Raw genomic sequence first — 16,358 nt, 5'->3', positions numbered from 1 at the left:
TTACCATTAAAAAAATGTGCATTTAGTAGACACGATATGGCCAACAAAACAGTAACAGATTGGAGTAATGTGCAGGAAGTTTGTGAGCAGAACATTCTAAACAGTGCTTTCAAAAAAATTGGAGGGCTTAATAAAATTAGCAGAAATCAACAAAATCCTTTTTATGAAGCAGGCTGGATACAGATTGTTTATTAAATGGAGAGAATCAGCTCCTTCACATTCCTGCAAGAATAAATAGCACAGCTTTGGCAGGATCTTTGCCAATTTTCATGATTCGATGGCAGGCAACTTTTATAGTCAACAGGATAATACGTAAAAGCCAATATTGCCTTGGAGGAAGAATAAAATAAATAATAAATTGAAAGAGAAGACCATTTTTCATTACCATTATGTGGTAAAAGGTGTAACAAAAATGTACGTTATTTCACCTTTACCCAGCTGTTGGGCATATATGTCTCAAATGCACTACATTAAATAAGGCTCAAAGAAATTTAGTTTAATATGGAGATTTAAAAGAATGTAGGCTTGCAAATGAACAAAAACTCGTCTCATACAAAAGAACATTGCAACATAGAACTAGAAATATGGCAGAATAATACTAAGAGGCACAGAAAAATTGAAAGGAGATTCTTAGGGCTAATAGAAAAGCTTTTGAGGAAAATAGATTTAAGGATGCTAATCACCTGAAGAAGACCAATGAGTTCCATGCATTCTATCAGTAGGTCAGCTACTGTCGATGAGATTTCAAATCCAGAATAAATTTTTGTAGAAATAAAAGAGGTGGCATCCTCAGTGAAAATTCTCGAATTCTGAAAGATGGGTCGAGTATTTTGAGAACTTATTTAAAGGGTAGGGAAAATTCTAAACCTTTTGACATTACAAAGGAAGATACCTTGGCCAATTCCAGTCAATTGGTACCATCAAGTTTGCAGGAAATATTATCTGCTGTTAAGGAGCTTAAAAACTATAAAGTACACGGATCGAGTCAGAAGATGCAAGAAGATTGGCTTATATGTGTTCTTTGCCTAATATATATATATATATATATAAAGGACATTCTTTGGTTTATCAAAACTGTAAAATGATAAATTCATTACAAATACAGTAATTTGGAGAAAACTTAGTACCACTTGCTACTAAGTTTTGGGGGGGGGAACGTCACGGCGCGCAATGAACTGGAATTCGATCTGTCAGCACTATCCTTATCTTCAAGGCAGATGTTTTTATTTTATTTGGCTTATAATTCCTTACAAAATGTAGCATTTCATCTCGATGTACTTAGTCTTTGATATGATTTAAATCAAATTCCTCATCATTATAAATATCACGAATACACAACAAATAGTTTTCTGGTTGCAATTTTCTAATTTCAACTATGCGTAATGTATGCTTTACGCATGCGCACATTGAAAGAAATGTTTAATAAAGTAAACAAATAAATATTAAACTTTTTTTTTGTAAATCCTGATACCCTTTAGATCATAATTGCTCTTTATTTCATAAATTACAGTTTCATATTTTTAATTTTATAATTTCTGCATGCCATCTTACCAGATTTAAACTGATGATCTATAATCCGGAATCGCCGAAGTCCCGACGAGTCCGGATTACAGACTTTTGACTGTATGACTTTCGGCAAGGTTCTGATTCAAAGATACTTTTGTAGTGGTTTCCTTGTTGATAAAAAAATTAGACGAAGAAATGCCCTCTTATGCCTTTTATTTAAAACTATGCTGGAGAGGGTCATCAGGAAGTCTGAAGTAAACACCAGGGGCAGTATTTTTAGAAAATTTGTTCAAGTACTGGCATTTGCAGATGATATAGCACTGGTGGTCAGAAGCAAAAGATATTTAACAGAAGGATTTAAAACTATTGAAAGGGAAGCTATACCAGTGAGCCATATTATTAAATGAGATAAAACTAAATCTATGAGTACTACAGTGGAACCTTGAGATACGAGCACCTCTATATACGAGGAAAGTACGAGGGGAGAAATTCATCTCTAAACATGAGCATTGACGGAACGAGCAATAAGCCAGGCTGTTGGTATGCGTGACGCCACTTCCTGATCCGGCTTGACTCGGGAAATCCCCTTGTCAGATCACTCGATGTTCTTTGATTTACATATTTGCGTGGTTGCGAATTAATTTTTTTTCTTACATTTAATGTGAAAATAATTATTTCACAATGTCTCCCAAGAAGATTGTTGAAGACTGATAGTGCTGCAAAGAAAAACAAGGAACCATGACCGTTGAAATTAAGAAAAAAATCATAGATAAACATAATCACGGTATAAGAGTGAAGGAATTAGCAAAGACTTACGGCCGTTCGGATATTGACGATCTGCACTACTCTGAAGAAGGAGGAAAAAATTAAGAAACCTGATATGGCCAAGGAATTACCGTTGCTTCCAAGCAAATGCCCAAAACTCATAGATGTTGAGCAGCTGTTGTTGGTGTGGATTAACGAGAAGCAGTTAAAAGGAGATTCGGTGTTGGAAACTATACTTTGTCGGAAATTATCATAAAGGTAAACTACAGTTATAATATTTACCAATGTTATCTATTAGAAAAATTGATTTTTATATTGATATTTTTAGGTTTGCGGAACGGCTTACCTGGACTGCCATTATTTTCAATGGAAAAGTTTGTTTCTAGATATGAGAAATTCGCTATACGAGCTCAATTTTGGAACGAATTAAACTTGTATCTTAAGGTTCCACTGTATTGGAAATATTTACACCCCAACTCATCTCTTAATTGAGGATTATAAATTTGAAATGATTACAGATTTCATTTACTTGGGACTGATGTTTAACAAAAACAATGATATTCTACCTGAAATAATGAAATGTATTGTTGCAGCTGATAAAGCGTTTATTTAGATCAAGCTTTTTATCTGGAGAGATAACATTATTACTCTACAACACCCTAATCTGTTTCGTCCTGACTTATACTTCCTAGACCTAGACTACGACCATGAAGGAGGAAGGGATCTTGGGTATTTCTGAATGCAATGTCTTGAGTAGTTTTTGGATGATTCAGGAAAATGGTATCTGGCATAGAATATGCAACACTGAATTATACCGAATGTTCAAAGAGCCAGTATCTGCCATTAAATGTTCATTAAATTAAAATAAGAAGCCTCAACTGGGTTGCGTATGTTATTCATATGAATGATAGTAACATACTAAAAGAAATACACTGGTGTGCAAAACTTAAGCAACAATGCAAATTTTAATCAGATAACCATGCAGTTGCAGAAAATGGGTTCTTGCTATCAGTACAATGAACACACAATTCAGTAGAAAGGTCATGCATATGCAGACGTCCGGAAAAACATCACAGGCTACACGATCGTACGCAAAACGTGTGCTCTCCACTCGAGACTACCATAAAAGGAAGGACGAAGACCAATTAAAGACATTTGCTGCAAATGCAAGGATTTCTTTCTTGAAATATGGCTAGAAGAAATCATCTGGATGACTTCACGAGTGGAAGAATGATCGGAAAGCTGGAAGAGGGGCGTAGTGTTACCAGTGTGGCTGAAGATTTCGAAGTCAACAAAAGTGTCGTTTCGCGGGCTTGGAAAGCTTTCCACACCATAGGTACAGCTACTAGAAATGTTGGTGGTGGACGCTCCAGGACAACAACTGCAGCAGATAACCGATATATCGTCCTACAGGCAAAAAGACCAACAAAACCCGTCAGCAAGCTCCACAGCTCAGCAACAATTGTTGTGGTTTACTGTGTCCTTCATAAAGATGGCCTATTCGTCCGCCGTCCTGAACGCTGCATCCCTTTGAAAGTTGACCATCGGCGCCACCGTTTAGAGTGACCAAGGAGCGCAAAAACTAGCCATCTCATCAATGGAGTCGTGTCCTCCTTACGAACGAGAGTCGTTTTAGTGCCCCAAGCGATTCTCAACGCCAACTTATTTGGAGAGAGGTAAGGGCACGGTTTAATCTCAATAACATCACAGTGTCTTGGAGATCTCGTCTGGGGAGGCATTATGCTGAACGGGCGGACAGAGCTCCAAGTTTTCGACAGAAGTTCTGTAACCGGAGATCGCTATTGTCAGGAAATGATCCTTCCCTATGTGCGTCTGTTTCGAGGTGCAATTGGACCAGACTTCGTTTTTTATGGATGAAAATGCATGGCCACACCGCACTCCTGCTGTTCAGAAGCTACTGAAAAGTGAAGATATCACTCAAATGGATTGGCCAACATACTATCCTGATTTAAACCCCATTAAGATTAACCCATAGAATATGTGTGGGATGCTTTGGGGAGATACCTTGAGGCACGATTACATCCTCCGGCGAACACCCAACAACTGAAACAGATGCTGATTGAGGAATGGGCACTCTCACCTTAAGATCTGTTGGAGAATCTGGTGCTAAGTATGGGAAGACGGTGAGAACCAACCATTGCAGTAAGGGCAGGGCATGTCCCATACTAAGGAACATCTGCTTGTTGTTCTTCCTCTTATACAGACAATCATGTGTAACGATACTATGAGTTCAATAAAGCCTGTTTTTGTTTAATTCCCTACAGTATGCATTGTATTCATTTTTGCGCAATTATGCTTTCGTCATGGTTTAAATACAAAATGCTGTCTCTTATTTCTGAATTTCATGTCTCTCAGATTATATCTCGTGGATTTATGTCAAAAAGAAATCCTGTTGCTTAAGTTTTGCACACCAGTGTATTTTAGGCTACACCGCATACCACAAGATGATGATGAAGACCTAACTCCGATGGATAGATGCTATAGGGCTGTTTAGTCCTTCAAACTAAGAATTGGAAGAGTTTGGTTGCTAGCAGAGATGACTGGAAACGTCTAGTTCAGAAAGCCTTGTCCCACTGGCCACCATGGATGACGATGATGGAGTTTTAAAATTTGTCATGCAGGAAATGGCAGACTTTCAATTTGTTCTTCTGTTCCTTGCTGATTGAATAGTTGACTAAATGGCTCGAATACATAAAAAATTTGTCTCTCAGCCCACGTGAAAAGGTTAAAAAAACTTTTCTCACATAGCAGAAATGTAAAAGTCTATTCAGAACTTCTATCATTTTCATATGCAAGCTTTGAAGTACTATTATTAATAATACCAGAATACTTAAAAATATAACACTACTAGACAGAAATGTATGTATCTACTTATAAAACTAACTTTTATGCAGTATAAAATTAATAAAAAATGTTAAATACTGTATATTATTTTTTGTCTATAGTTTTCAGAGCTACCATCAAATCTTCAAAGACATTGACTGACTAGGTCGAGATGTTGTAACAGATCTTTTGAAAATGGTGAAAGTCTCTTCAAGCTAAAGCTACCATCAAACATTTATAACGTTTTCTTAATAAGAAACGTTTAACACCAGTTTCCTAAAGATTTTATATGTATATCATCCAATATTTACAATATCAATCACATTACACATCATCAAATGTTTCTGATTTTCATCAATGCACTGATTGAAAACATACTGCGATAAGCAGTTGTATCTGGGTAATTACAGTTGTATCTGTTGTTTCAAAACAAGAAATGCATACACTATTCTTTCAGCAGACATGAATTATAATTATCATTTGCGATAAAAGATTATTTTAGTATCTAGACAGAAATAAAAAGAACCAATTAAAACGCACTTCAATTTATGATCTTCATTATGAGAATAAGAACCTATTTACCACACATTTTTGCTTTTCCCACCACATGTTCCAGCAACTATAGCATTAGTCATCATATTCAAATTATAATAAATGCTGTAATGACAACCTCCTTAACCATTAACTGATGGTGCATTTTCACATTAGCCAAAACATTTTTCTCATCTTCTGTACAGCGTTTTTTTTTTTTTTTTCTTTCACCTTTTTTTTGTATAGTGTAGATAAAATTTCATCATTGTTTCTGGGCCAGGGGGGAAAAAAATAAAATGTTTCTCTCACAACATTTTTATAAAAATAAATGATGATTTTGGTACTTTTTTTGCAGTTTCTTAATTTTGAGTAGACCTCATAGGCACACCTAATCAAGTAATTTTATGAAAGATACACCACTCTTCTAGAAACATTAGACTATATAACAGCATCAAAAGGTAAGGTTATTGTTTTGTTTTTGTTGGTATAAACATGCGTTTTTAAAGAAAATGCTGCAAAAATGCAGTGTCAGTTCAAAGTAGTGTCTTTATGAATATAGACATATTTTCATAGACAGTGGAATTTCACAATATAACTTTTCCAAAAAAAATGAATATAAAAGACAATGGTTTTTGACATTGTTATGAAGCATTAAAATAATTTATAAAGGAGTTAGATGAATGTGATGTTTTAGAACTTTCATCAGATTATGATGTCTAAGTGAAATAGATTTAGTAGTAATTGTCCCAAAGCCAGACACTGGGACTGATAAGGAATGCACTGAGATGATAGGTTAATAATTTGCTAATGCCTATAGATGTATCACATGAGGTCGAGAGTTTTTCATCTACAAAATGTATTAAATTTATCAATATGATTCTGAATCATCTAAACAAAGAAAAAAAAATGCTTGGAAAAAATTGTTCTTCTGTACACATAGTGATGCCTGTCAATAAAGAATCCATTAGTATATGCAGCAATGAAACATTCTACGTATACTGATGCTTGATACTTCAAGCAGAAACTGTATTTAGCTGATAGTAATTTATTGGATAAAACCAAAAAAACTGGCTAACGTTCATCTCTATTTAAATATTTTAAATGCCAATTTCGTGCAATATGAAGTTTTTTTCAACATACAGAAGTCTAAATGATACCTTATTTTGGTAGACATTCATGCAAAATGTTTCTCAAAGAAAAACACATTCGTTTTGGGCACAAAGTTTGGTGTTTTGTGTTCCTATGAAGAGTACTTGCAACATTTTGATATACAGTCAAAAGTCTTTAATCCAGACTCGTCAGTACTTCGGCAATTCCGGATTATTGGTTTTTCCGGATTATAGATCATCAATTTAAATCTGGTAAGATGGCATGCAGAAATTATAAAATTAAAAATATGAAACCGTAATTTATAAAATAAAGAGCAATTGTGATCTAAAGGGTATCAAATTTTACAAAAGAAAAAAAAATAAAGCTTAATGTTTATTTTATTAAAGATTTCTTTCAACATGCGCATGCATAAAGCATACATTACGCATAGCCGAAATTAGAAAATTGCAACTAGAAAACTATTTGATGTGTATTTGTGATATTTATAATGACAAGGAATTTGATTTAAATCATATCAAAGACGGAGTACATCGAGATGAAATACTACATTTAGTAAGGAATTATAAGCCGAATAAAATAAAAACATCTGCCCTGAAGATGCTGACAGATAAACTTCCAGTTCATAATGTGGCGCGACGTTCCCCCCCGCACAGAGCAGCGTGAAATTGACAAACAGATTTCAGAATGATTAGAGAAACAAAGGATATGCCTTTATCCATTCTTTGAAGCAATTCCACTTTTTATTTAATGGACATCGAAACATGCTTTCGCTTTGTAGATCCTTTGGCAGCTCCATAATCCGAAATTCTTTTTGACATAATCAAAAGTTCAAGTTTACTTTTATAAAATTACTCTAACAGTCTGCAAAAAATAATAAGCCGAATCCAATTCGAAGATTAAGGAACAACGCAATCTGCAACATTAACTGAAATAGATAATTAGATCATTTTAGCTTAGCTTATATCGCCCATTATACATTAAACGCGCATGCGTAAATGCATTATGCGTTTACACATGTGCAGAAAGTTTGTAGCTTTAAGGTCCAGATTATGGACGTCTGGAGTGAAGACTTTTGACTGTATATTCAAGAAAATCTTCAAAGACATTGACTGACTAGGTCGAGATGTTGTAATAGATCTTTCAAGTATGGTGAAAGTTTCTTCAAATCATTACACATATTTTAACAATATTTTAAATCATACATGTTGTTGTCAGAATTGAAATGTCATGTGGCTGGAACAATTCTTGACTGCAGATTAGAAAACTAACCTATCATACCTGTAAACAAAAGGGAATGAGAAGAACATGAAACACATGACACCACATCTGATAAAGAGCATGGCATCATAGTAATTTGATGGAAACACAATTTCATCATAGCTATGGCAACTATGATATAACTTATTTACCTTCAGAGGAAAAGAGATACTCAAGAAAAGAAATCTGTATCCATAAAGCAAGCTAAATTGATTGTAAATTATAACTAAATATATGGAAGTCGTTACCTTCTGGATAATTTTATTGTGATGTATATAGATTGCGAGTAAAAAGAAATGGTGGTGAAAGTCACAGAATGGCAATGAATTAAATGTGCAATATATATATACCTATACATATACATTTAAAAATCATCATACAGCTTTATTTTTACAACCATTAACCATAAACATATACATTCAACTACAAAAATGTTTCAAATGATGCAGATATCCATGCCTTGGCACTTTTAAATTTAAAAAATCAATTTCATGAAAGTTATGAACTTTTTTGTATGGCCTCCAGTGTCTATAGTTACATTTAGGAAGAGTTTATACTTACTATAAAAATTAAAATGCAAGAAGTTTGACTACTCTATGACAAAAAGTGACCAAGACATTTAATTTCAAATTTTGGGATTTCTGCTTTCATGTTTTTCAGCTTTCTTTGTGGGACTGGTAAAAAAAAAAAAAAAATTGAACGATTTGAGGCTAAATTTTTCCTTAATTAAGTAATTTTTGCCATATTTTTTAGCTTTTCTTTTTTTAGCCTTTAATGTCATTTATGCCATGTTTTTTAGCTTTCCTTATCCTGTTAATATTAAAAAAAAAAAAAAGAATGAATCATTGAGGTTGAATTTTTTCCTCTTTAATTAATGTCTTTTCTTTCTTTTTTTTTAAAGCTTTCCTAGTGGAATTGGCCAAAAATATTTGAACCATTTGAGGTTGAATTTTTTCTTCTTTAATGCCATTCAGTGACACTCTTTGTAATTTACTGTTGTGCAATATTCTTTAATTTATAATATTCTTGCATTTGATAAGCCAAAAGCATTTTCATTATTAGTAGTTAACAAACATGAGTTTAAAAATTTTTAAATGCTAAAAATAGTGAATTCATTGGTGCATAAGCTGGAAGGTTATATGATGATTTAAATGCTAAAAATACATTAAGAGTACTCACATGTTGTTTATTACTACTTAGTTATGCACACACAAAAAAAAAAAAAAAAAAAAAAAAAAAAGAAAAGAAAAGAAAGAAAAGAAAGGGACTAGACATATTCTTCACTTTTTATTTGTGCAGATAATATTACAAACTGGCCCTTGTCTTGCGACTGTTTTCTAGCACATGAATTAAAAAAGATTCTGTACACAAGATCTCCCTTTTGGAAAAATCTGTATTCATCAAAACATTTCATGGTAGTCTTCATAGTTAGGCTGCTCACATAATCTATTAATGTCAGAAAGCTTCTTCTATACAGATATTTCATTTTTAGTTATACATAAATTTAAATATTTCACTTTTTAATTTTCGTATGACAGCTACTCCTCAAACTAAATCTTAGATGTATGGAATATCTTGGAAGATCTCAAACTGATCAAATATCTACGTCAATTTTTGTTGTACAAAAGCAAATTTTTTGTGCTCTACTTTTTGGAATGAGGAAAATCTTTACTCCTGAGACATAAGGGTGGGCCATATGAAAGCAGAACAGTTGCCACAAAATGAAAAGGTAACATTTTTTTTTCAAATGTAATCACCAAAATTAAACAAGTACTTATCTCACTGTTGCACCAAGTGGTGAATACCTCATCTGTAGAAAGAGTTTGGCTGAGCCTGAAACCAGTTTCGAACTGTGTCCACGACTTGACTATACAAGTATGGATCAAATGAAAATGGAACAGCGGTCATAATTTGACATTTTTGTGTGACTGTCATGAAAAGTATGTGTAAAGGAACTGAAGCTAAGAAAGACAACCCCTATCATAGAATGCACATGCCCTAGGTAATCATGCGGAACCACGAGATATGGGCTGGCGAGTAAGTCATTCGGCAAGCAATAATTTGTCATTTTATCCACATCTGCGTAATGTTTGCAACAAAAGAGCATGGTATTATTTTATCAGCAGAAGGTGTTGGAGTTCATGAAGTGCACTGGCGAATGAAAACAGTATACAGAGACCTGCCACTGTCACTGACGCGTGTGCAGGACAAGCGCAAGCATTTCTGCGAGACAGACATCTTTGAAAGATATGCAACCTGGTCAAAGAGACCTCATCATCATGGACACTTTGGTGATTGAAGCTGACCAGATCCCCCATGTAAACAGACAATGCATAATAAAGGACATCAGTGAGGAGGTGGGTGTGAGTTTCGGTTTTGTTCGTGCCATCGTTGTGGAGAAACTGCATTACACGAAACTGAGTGCACAGTGGATGCCACATGATCTCGCAGATATTCAGAGATAGCTTCACATGGGCTTGTCCTTGCAGCACCTTCTCTGATATTGTGACGAGGACTATTTTTTGGACAGAGTTATAACAGGTGATGAATCCTGGTGCCATCAGTACCAACTAGAAAGCAAATGACAAAGCCAACAGTGGAAATGTCCCAGCTCCCCACCATAAAAGAAGTCCAGGATGATGCAGATTAAAGACAATTCACGGTGTTTTTTTTTTTTTTTTTTTTCCCCCAATATGAAAGGCCCACTTCTCATTAGGTTCCTGGCCTAAGGTCAAACGACCAATGCTGCTCAATACTGCAATACCCTCAAACATCTGTATGCAACAATCAAAGCCAGGCATGTTGTCTTTTGGAGCAGTGTAGCCAGAAATTTTTTAAGTATAAGGAGAAGGAACGAAAAAGGTCGCAAAAAGTAGCACAAGATGCCAGGGCTACATATGTTCACATGACCTCTGCCATCATTACAAGTTCAGTATCATTGGTTCCATAGATTATGGACTGTAATTCAATTCTTAGTTACTTTGATTAGGTATTATAGTTTTGATGAAAATTTTAAAACTATATTGCTAAATTATCCATTGTTAAAACATTCATTTTTTCTCTTAATTAATTCTGTTATAATTTCAGTTTTTATTTTTAAATTAATTTTTTCCATATTCATTGTTAAGCATTACCTCAAGTTTGGATTTTTAGCACTTTTGTACTATAATATTTTGAGTTGGCACTTCATTTTTTTTTTTTTCTAATTCATAATTTTTTGCTTTATTTTAACTGTTAATGCTTTTCAGCGAATCTTCCGTTCTGCTTGGTTCACTTATATAACTTATATAATTATGAGATTCTGTTTTCTAATAAAATCTCCACCCTTTTGTTGTTAAATAGAAAATCCTTTTGCTTTGGTTTTTAAGTCATACCAATTGCTTGGTTCTTAGCAATATTATAATCAAGAGAATGAATTTCATTTCTTTGTATATTTGATTACCTAATATATGGTGTTCAGGCTACAAATTGCTTCTTTACCACCACAGAATTGGAAAAGGGGAGTAAACTGACTTGAGAACAAAATTTATAAAGCAATAAAACTTCCAATATTAGTATTAATTACTCAGATACTTTTGTATCATACTGGTTAACAGCAGATATCTTTTCCTGCTCTTATCAGTTCCACAATGAATCTCAAACAGGCCTGGCTGAGGTGAAAAATATCAGTGACCTTTTCTCCAGGGAAAGCAGAAATAGACAGAGATTACTAGTATTAAGGTGCATAACTCTGTTTATGCTCTTTGGAGTAATCATCTGCCTATACAATATGGTATTTTTTCCACAAGTCCAGACAAACATTTTTAAACATCCTCTTCTTTTTTTTTTCCTAAGTTTGTTATCCTCCTCTTTTTTTTCTTTTTATAAGTATCTGAGCTACATATTGCATGGGTGGTTACAGTACAAATTAAACAAGGCAGATTTTTTTTTCCTTCCAACCACATCTTCATTCGAAGTATGGAGTCCAGCATTTTTCCTTTCATTGTTTTTTCCCCCCTAAGTGTGCAATGCTATGCTTATTTAGCAAATTTTAAAGAATAAAGGAATCAGTAAAACAAGTAAAAATAACAGTGACTGGAGCTGAAAATCTGTTTTGTATACACCAGCTTTATGATCTCAGGCTTGTTATATATCAACTTCTGTATGAGGCTAAATAAATGTTTGTTTATTTACTTATAAAAAAATTTTAGTACAATCAAAAGTCGTTAATCCGGACTCGTCGGGACTTCGGCGATTCGGGATTATCGATTTTTTTCGGATTATAGATCATCAGTTTAAATCTGGTAAGATGGCATGCAGAAATTATAAAATTAAAAATATGAAACCGTAATTTATGAAATAAAGAACAATTATGATCTAAAGGGTATCAAAATTTACAAAAAAGAGCTTAATATTTATTTGTTTACTTTATTAACCATTTCTTTCAATGTAAGTTGTTTAAGTTGCTTCGTTTTTTATGTGATAATACATTCTCTTTAATTCTATAAACAGACATAATTTCTTGTTCAGTTACAAAGTTCCGCTGTTCAAGTCCTATAATTGCTGTGTCGAGAATACCGACTAATTTGTCAATCGAAATTTTTTCGTTTTCAATAACCTCTGTCACTTTCTTCGCTATCGGAAGCAAATTATAATGACGAGGAATTTGATTTAAATCATATCAAAGACGGAGTACATCGAGATGAAATACTACATTTAGTAAGGAATTATAAGCCAAATAAAATAAAAACATCTGCCCTGAAGATAAGGATAGTGCTGACAGATCAACTTCCAATTCATTGCGCGCCACTGCGTTAAAGATAAACAAAGTTTAGAGAAACAAAATATATGCCTTTATCCATTTTTTTCAGAAATTCCACTTTTTGTTTAATGAACTTCGAAACATACTTTCGCTTTGTAGGTCCTTTACATATTAATAAATATATATCAAATTCTATTTGACATAATCTAAAGTTCAAGCTTACTTTTTATAAAATTGCTCTAACAGTCTGCAAAAAATAATAAGCCGAATCCAATTCGAAGATTAAGGAACAACGCGATCTGCAAAATTAACTGAATTAGCTAATTTTAGCTTAGCTTATACCGCCCGTTATACATTAAACGCGCATTCGTAAACGTGTTTTGCGCACACGCATATCCACAGCCGTAAAGGTCTTATGCGCATGCGTCGCCGGATTATGGGTGTCCGAATTAACGACTTTTGACTGTAGATACATAATTTTAACATAGAAGCATTTCACGATATATTAAAAACTTTTGAAGTCGCAAATATAGCATATGGAAATGATGGAGTAGCAAACATTTCATAACATCACATGCACATAAAATTTAGTCACACAGGTTTATTGTAAGTAGCAAATTTGAGAAAAATCGCACAATCTGGCAACACTGCTTTGGAGTGCTTTTGCTCCACGACAATATGCGGCCACACACAGCCACTCACACTGAACATTACAGATGAGCAAAATTGCTCCTTTAAGGGATCAGATTGGAACTGTTCTCTCACTGAAGTAAACCAGTTCTTTTTAACAATTCACCACTGACTAACAATGACCTTAATGAATGTGCTTGGAACAGGCATGGATCATGAGTGGTGTGCAAAAATGGGGGAAAAGCAGAAAGAATTGAACAAGGAGTGGGATCACTGGAATCAGCTCACTCCCTAGACTGATTTCTTTCAACTGTACTTTTGAGATTCTCTTAAAGGAAAAAAAAAAAAAAAACTTTCTACATAGAAACAACAATAAAATTCTGGAATAAAAAATGCTAAAAGTTAAAATACAATGAAAAATAAACTCACTTTTGTTAAAGATTACATAATTTTATTACTTACAAAGTAGAGTATGGAAAAATTTATGTTCATAAATATATACTAATTCTAAACATGATTAAACAGAAATTCACAGATCCTAATTACAAGATGTTAGTAAAATAAGTAAATAAATACAAATATAATTTATTATTTTACATAACTATTACAGTAATATTGTTTTAAAAAAGGTAATACCTAATATACATAGCTATGCTATGACAAAGTATTCAAAGAAGCAAAATGTACCTTGTAATACTCAAAAACAAAATAAATAATAATGTCCATGGTTAACTACAGACGTTTACCCCCAAAACTATTATAAATTCTAAAAAATTACTTCACAGGGAAGCATTGCAACTACAATACAACTTGTTTCTATAATTTTACTAATAAACATATTGTGCATGAAGACAGTTGTTATTGGAATACAGCTGAATTTCTACCCAGATATCTACTTCCCTGCTTATTAAAGAGTAATTAAATTTTTGAAAGAAAGAGATCATAGGTGTCCTCTGAAAGACAAGTATTTCCTTAAAATCATCCTTTATATTTCATGATTTGTATGGTATCAAGTAACACTTTAAAAATTTTTGGGAAAAAGTTACCTCTTTTCATAATTTTAGTATAATTTTTATAATAAATACATTTTATAAGAAAAAATGTCTTATTGTAACATATAACATTATGAAATATATGATTGTTTTTATATAGGCAGAAAAAATGTCTAAGCATTATATATAATGAATAATTACATAAAAATTTAACACAATAAAATTTTGTGTAAATTGCAGAATTTTCTTACACTTCCTGGAATGTTTAACAGCAGCATTTAATAAGTTACAATCAGCCATACTTACTCAAAAAGAAATTTCTGACTTTTCCCTCATAATTTAGTATTTAAAGTTGCCCTATATTTTTCTAACATTTATGGGGGGGGGGCGGAGGTTTTTCAAATTATCTGCATACAAGTTACTACTTATCATCCCATTTTCCTTCAAAATCAGTAATTTGTCTTTTAAAGAAAATGGTATAAAAATATACTAAATTTTAATATGCTATGTATCTTGCAAGTTTCAAATAAATTAGTATATTAGAGGTCTGCTTAGAAAATAACTCAATGTGCAATTTAAAATTATTACTTATCTCCATAGAACCAATAAGTAATATTAGTTGTATATGTACTTAATTATATTATGTTAGTTATCTGAACTCTTTGAAAATAAAGATTCACAAGTGAAAAATAATAAGTTTTTATTTACAATTTTATGCAAACAGTCAGAACAATAACATAATACCTATGTTATAACATAGAAATAACATGAACAGCTGATCTCTTTTTTTTTTTTCAATAAATTATTCAAAGTTTCTTGCGAAAATTGAAGACGAAAGCTCATTAAACATATCATACACAGAAATCTCATCAGTTCTTATTTATTAATAAGTGTGAAAATTTCGAAATTGCTTGCATGTTACCTGGGTCTTATCAAAGATAATCAGATGAGACTATGTGACCTAAATATTAAATATTGGTACTGCAACTTGAAGTTTCTATTTGTTGAATTTCAACTCTTTTTGTCCAGCAATTTGAAACACCATAATTAACTTTTTGCAACAGCCGTCAAGAGTTTCACAATGTATTATGATTTTGCCATAATATGGATAAATATCAAGCAAATTCTTGAAAAGGCTGTCCATTGCCATTTGAAACACTTCAGCTGCACAAATGATAACAAATTTATGAGATGGCTATTATTATTTATGAAGCATATAAAGATAATTCAACAGTGAGTGGACATTAGCATCACATGTGTACGTAAAACATTTATTGATGTTATGTAAAGTAGGGGATTATCAGTTAATGTTTTAAATACAGAAAAAAAAAAAAAAAAAAAAAAAAAAAAACATTTGCCTATGCACCAGTACCCGATTTGAAAGTATCTGGTCACTACCTGCATCACAATTTTGGTGTAATTTTTCCAAGCTAAAATTGTGGTCTTCTAAGTTACTTGCTATCAGGCTTGTTTACGTTAAGCAAATAAAATATCAATATGATTTTTCCAGAAAGCCTTGAGTGTTAATTATGTGACACACGTAATCTCAAAACACAGTTGAAAATCACATGTTTGTGAATTGAGTATTTGTAATTGAGTCACCCCTTATCCAATCCAATTTCCAGTATAATAGTAAGAGTTATTACAAACATGTCATTTTGTCAGCATGTTGAAACACAGCACTGTTACCATGATAAAGCATTTTACTATATGTTAACACCAAATGATGTCCACATAATAAAATTAGTTGCCACTTAAAACACAACTGAGATACTTTTTTATGCAACAACAATTAAACACCACAGAAATGAGTTTTTCAAGATTATCATTTTTCAAGTGATCCGAATATAAAACAGTCAGTACATGTCCATACCAAAAAAATTATAATGACCCATTCCAAGTATAACAGCAGAAGCTATTACCAAACATGTCATTTTGTAAGCATGCTGAAACACGTAACTGTTATTACCGTAATTTCCGGA

The 16,358-nt window shown here is 32.9% G+C and overlaps 1 protein-coding gene across 1 annotated transcript in view; it reads right to left on the bottom strand.

Moving 5' to 3' along the window:
* The window catches only part of LOC118199265 (uncharacterized), a 46,771-nt gene that overhangs the window by 16,709 nt on the left and 13,704 nt on the right, over positions 1-16,358 (bottom strand). The window lies entirely within an intron of this gene.

The sequence above is a fragment of the Stegodyphus dumicola genome, chromosome X1, assembly GCF_044657685.1.
Source record: "Stegodyphus dumicola isolate Sdum_Otavi_A_Nest chromosome X1, ASM4465768v1".
Classification (NCBI taxonomy): domain Eukaryota; kingdom Metazoa; phylum Arthropoda; class Arachnida; order Araneae; family Eresidae; genus Stegodyphus; species Stegodyphus dumicola.
Note: the sequence above shows the minus strand (reverse complement) of the source record. Positions and strands in the feature narration are given on the sequence as shown.